This window comes from Leptinotarsa decemlineata, unplaced genomic scaffold (genome assembly GCF_025532065.1).
Source record: "Leptinotarsa decemlineata unplaced genomic scaffold, Ldec_3_MD MMD2_tig00078422_RagTag_RagTag, whole genome shotgun sequence".
NCBI classification, from domain to species: domain Eukaryota; kingdom Metazoa; phylum Arthropoda; class Insecta; order Coleoptera; family Chrysomelidae; genus Leptinotarsa; species Leptinotarsa decemlineata.
Window position 1 is genome coordinate 3,485,004 of NW_027412747.1, and position 6,000 is coordinate 3,491,003.

The following is a 6,000-nucleotide window of genomic DNA, read 5'->3' on the forward strand; positions in this document are numbered from 1 at the left end:
TTAACGATCCTATCAGCTTTTGATATGGGTATTTAGACATTATACTTTCATCTGTATTATCCGAATCAAAATTTAATTTGCACTCCATGGGCGTTTTAACTGTTTTGGCATCTAACATATTAAATTTACTCAATAATTCTAAAATATAATTTCTCTGATTTAAAGTAATAATACCCTTTTCTTCATCATATTCTACTTGCATCCCCAAGCATTCTTTAATTTTTCCCAAATCTTTTATTTTAAATTTTTCACCTAATTCCCTTTTTATCTTTTCTGTTTCTTGTTTATCATTTGAAAAAATAAAAAAATCATCCACATACAGTGTTACAACAGTGAGTAGATCGCTTTCTCTTTTTGTGTACAAACAGGGTTCATGCTTAGATCTAGTGTAACTTAAATCTAACAAAACATCATTTACACGATCATTCCAACCCCTGGAGGCTTGTTTAAGTCCGTAAATGGCCTTCTTTAATCTTAAACATTTACCGTTTGAAGTTTCAGGTAACACAAAACCTTCAGGTATCTCCATATAAATTTCTTCATTAAGAAAACCATTTAAGAACGCTGTTTTAACATCAAGATGAGTGATACTTAAACCTAATTTAACTGATAATGCGAACAATAGCCTTAAACTAGAATGGCGTACAACTGGTGCGAAGGTTTCATTGTAATCTATACCTGGCTGTTGTGAGAAACCTTTAGCTACAAGCCTAGCTCGATGACGCACTTCACTTTCACAGTTTACCTTTTTTTTGAACACCCATTTACACTTTATTACGTTTGCGTTCTCAGGTTGATCTACTATATCCCAGGCTTCATTTTCAGCAAAGGATTGGAATTCCTCTTCCATCGCCTGCCGCCACATATCTCTTTCATCACCGGACAATGCCTGATCTATAAGGGTATTATCGTAATCTTTGGTGGTTTCAGAACATAGATACGTTACATAATCTTCATATTGCTTTGGCTTAGGTATACGTTTTGACTTTCTAATCATTTCATCCACAGGCTGTATTTCATTTTTCACCTCATTACTTACAGGACTATCATTTTTTCTGGCTGGATTCCCCACTTGATCATGATTTATAGAAATTTTTACTTCTTCTTGGTCCTCTAGAATATTAACGTCTCTACTTGTAGTGACACTGTTTTTGTGTGGATTGAATAGTCTGTAACCTTCGGTATTCTCACCAAAACCCACCAAAATCATTTTTTGAGACTTCTTGCTCCATTTTTTTCCTGTTAACCTTCGGAACGTGAACCATTGCAGTACTACCGAAAATTCTAATATTCTCAACATTGGGCTTTTTGTCATACCATACCTCAAATGGTGTTCTATCATTTAGTCCAGCAGTAAAAGATCTGTTTTTTAAATAGACAGCTGTATTTACAGCTTCTGCCCACAGTTTCACTTCAAGATTAGCATCAAACAAAAGACACTTGGCCTTTTCCACTATAGAACGGTTCATTCTTTCCAAAACTCCATTTTGTTCAGGTGTATGAGGGTTCGTCTTCTGATGAATAATTCCATTTTTTTTTTAGAAACTGTTCCATCTCATTATTGCAAAACTCGCCACCATTATCTGATCTCAAAATTTTTATCTTTTTGCCTTTTTGATTTTCAACTAGGGCTTTAAACTCCTTGAAACATTCCAGTGCCTCCGATTTGTTTTTCAAAAAATAAACAAATGCCATTTTACTGAAGTCATCTTCAAAAAGCAAAAAATATTTTGAGCCCCCAATAGACTTGTTTTCCATGGGCCCACAGATATCAGTGTGTATTAATTCTAATAATGAAGTTGCCCTCGTACCTTCGTGTTTGAAAGGCAGTCTGGTTTGCTTGCCTTCGCAGCAAGTGACACATGTCTTTGTACAGTCTGTGTTCATATTGAACTGCATACCTTCAACAATTCCTGTCTGCATTTTACATAGATCTTTGTAATTAATGTGTCCAAAACGTCTGTGCCATATTTCACTGCTTACAACTTTTTATGCCAATAATGACAAACCTTGGAGGGTAAATTTTCGTTATGTGGACACCCGGCGATTTTGAAAAAAATTTTGACTGTACTTACGTATTTTGATGCGTAGATTACGAATCCGAAAGAAAAAAGCGGCGCTCTCCCTTATTTAAAAAGTTACGGCCCTTCAAAGTTCAGAAAAGGGCAACTTTTCAGCCTTCTTTTTCACTAAATAAACTATTTAAAAACACAAGCATTTATTCGCTGGGTCACCTTTACACCTTATTCCTCCTTCTTTAACACTTTTCACTTCGGCGCTCTCCCTTATTTAAAAAGTTACGGCCCTTCAAAGTTCAGAAAAGGGCAACTTTTCAGCCTTCTTTTTCACTAAATAAACTATTTAAAAACACAAGCATTTATTCACTAGGTCACCTTTACACCTTATTCCTCCTTCTTTAACACTTTTCACTTCAATAATCAACATTTTTCTTATAAAAATGTTAAAAAATGTACGGAGCTGCTTTTTGGTTACATATCACTGTATTTTACGTTTTTAAGGTTAATGATATGGTTGGTACGACTGATGCAGTCCATATTCCTGAAGTAATTCAAATGTTTTTTACCTTCATTCTTTAGATCGTATATTGGTTTTTGGTGGTGTATTACGAATTTGAAATAGTAGGCGACGGCAAATACCAACCGTTTTTTTCTGAAATGTCACTAGTAACTAACCTAAAAATAGAATAATGTCACCAGGAGAAGCATTCGTTTTTAAATTAAGTTTTTCATAAGAAAAATGTTGATTATTGAAGTGAAAAGTGTTAAAGAAGGAGGAATAAGGTGTAAAGGTGACCTAGCGAATAAATGCTTGTGTTTTTAAATAGTTTATTTAGTGAAAAAGAAGGCTGAAAAGTTGCCCTTTTCTGAACTTTGAAGGGCCGTAACTTTTTAAATAAGGGAGAGCGCCGCTTTTTTCTTTCGGATTCGTAATCTACGCATCAAAATACGTAAGTACAGTCAAAAATTTTTTCAAAATCGCCGGGTGTCCACATAACGAAAATTTACCCAAATTTGTTGTTAAACCAGGAACACACATGGCATTCTGTATAGTTACTTGATAATAATTTTCTTCGACTGCTGTAGTCATGTTTATATCACCAACACATTTAACGGGAAGCTTTTCATTGTTAGCTGCTACAATGTCTTTTACTAAAACATTCCTAGAAACATTTTCTAGCCATTTGCTATGTACTGTGAAATGTTCACTAGCACCTGAATCAACGTACCAGTCCTGCTTGCTAAATTCTCCAGTCAAAAATATTGTATTAAACGCTCCTTTTGTTTCAACATTGTTCGGACATTTGTTTTTGTAATGTCCCATCTGTTTGCATTTAAAACATTTTATATTTTTTAGGTAAGAATTTGAACTACCACTGACAGCTCCATTCGGTGCATTTGAACTACCAACGTTGACATGTTTCTTGTTGTGTCGGTTGCCTAACCTGACATTACTGTTCGCTCCAAAAGCACTGCCGCTACCTGTATTATCGGCAGGTTCCATATCCAACAATTTCGTTTTAATGGCGTCTATTGTAATCTGAATTCCAGAATGTTCGATTGCCATTATCATTGGAGCATATTTATCCGGTAACCCCGCCAATAATAATGATCCAATCCAGTTATCATCAAGACTGAAACCGGTTACTTTCAATTTCTGGGCGGTTTCTATCAACTGGGTAACATACTCTTGCATGGATTCGCAGCTTTCTAGCCTTATTGAAATCATTGATCGTAATAAACCAATTTTCCGACAAAAACCTTTGTCTTCAAATAATTTTTGCAGCTGATCCCACAATTCCTTGGTCGTCACCGTTTCTCTAACGTGTACATACAACGATGAATCGATCGTCAGTATTAATTTTGCTCTTGCCTTTCCATCTTTCCCTGCGTCCGTTAACGAGCAGTGTGAAACTGGCTGCTAAAGTTAGCTGCCAAAATTTCCGAATACTTCCGAACGTTCAGTAGCGTACGGAGTAAAAGTTATAATTGATATATTTATGTCTTAATGTCATGAATAAACTTGCAGAAACTTCACAGATACAGCAGAGGGTGAAACTTCACTCTCCTAAATGATATCAAATGATAATCATTTTGTAAACTAGAGATTGAATATATGTAGACTCGTCCAAATAAACACTTGGAAGGAGAAATGATTATTACTGATAATGTTTACCATGTTAACTCATTTCTTCAGTATATAATTCAGTTTATGTATAATCTGCATAAAATTTAGCAACAAAAATATACTGCGAATCATGAAATAACAATAGTAGAAAGCAACCACTCTGAAATAATCGCTTGGAAAATAGGTTTACAAGGTGAATGAAATTAATTGAGTTGACTGCTTTCTTACATATAATTCAATTTTTTATATACTCTGCACAAAATTTAGTGACGGAAATCGACAGAATTTCATGAAGTAACGATTGAAGAAAGCAACCATTGCGAAATAATCGCTTGCAAAATTGGTTCACAGGGTGGAAAAAAATAATGAAGTTGATTAAATTTTTTCGTATATAATTCAGTTTTTCATATACTCCGCACAAAATTTAGTAACGGAAATGTATAGAGAATCATGAATTAACAATAGTAGACAGTAATTAGTCTGAAATAATCGCTTGCAAAATTGGTTCACAGGGTGGAAAAAAATAACAAAGTTGACTAAGTTTTTCCGTATATAATTCATTTTTCATATACTCTGCACAAAATTTAGTATCAGATATCGATAGAAAATCATGGAATAACAATTGATGAAAGCAACCACTCTGAAAAACTCGCTTGCAAAATATGTTTACAGGGTGGAAAAAATAATGAAGTCGACTAAATTTTTTTTTGTATATAATTCACTTTTTCGTATACTCTGCACAAAATTTTGTAACGGAAATGTATAGAGAATCATGAATTAACAATGGTAGAAAGTAATTGATCTGAAATAATCGCTTGCAAAATTGGTTCACAGGGTGGAAAAAAATAATGAAATTGACTAATTTTTTCCGTATATAATTCAGTTTTTCATATACTCTGCACAAAATTTAGTAACGGATATCAATAGAAAATCATGAGGTAACAATTGAAGAAAGCAACCAATGCGAAATAATCGCTTGCAAAATAGGTTTACAGGGTGATAAAAATTATTGAATTCAAATCATTTTTCCACATAATATTCACTTTTTCATATGCTCCGCACGAAATTAAACGACGAAATTGCATAGGAAATTATGAAATAACAATGGTAGAAAATAACCATTGAGAAATAATCGCTTGAAAAAACTGTTTGTTCGATGGAAAAAATTTATTTAGTTGGCTGCTTTTACTGCTTTGTTACATATAATTCAATTTTTCATATACTCTGCACAAAATTTAGTAACAAAAATCGATCGGAAATCATGAAGTAACAATTGAAGAAAGTAACTACTGCGAAATAATCGCTTGCAAAATTGGGTTACAGGGTGAAAGAAAATAATGAAGTTGCCTCATTTTTTTACTTAAATAATTCAGGTTTGTATATACTCTGCACAATATTTAGTAACGGATATCAATAGAAAATCATGAGGTAACAATTGAAGAAAGCAACCAATGCGAAATAATCGCTTGCAAAATAGGTTTACAGGGTGATAAAAATTATTGAATTCAAATCATTTTTCCACATAATATTCACTTTTTCATATGCTCCGCACGAAATTAAACGACGAAATTGCATAGGAAATTATGAAATAACAATGGTAGAAAATAACAATTGAGAAATAATCGCTTGAAAAAACTGTTTGTTCGATGGAAAAAATTTATTAAGTTGGCTGCTTTTACTGCTTTGTTACATATAATTCAATTTTTCATATACTCTGCACAAAATTTAGTAACAGAAATCGATCGGAAATCATGAAGTAACAATTGAAGAAAGTAACTTCTGCGAAATAATCGCTTGCAAAATTGGTTTACAGGGTGAAAGAAAATAATGAAGTTGCCTCATTTTTTTACTTAA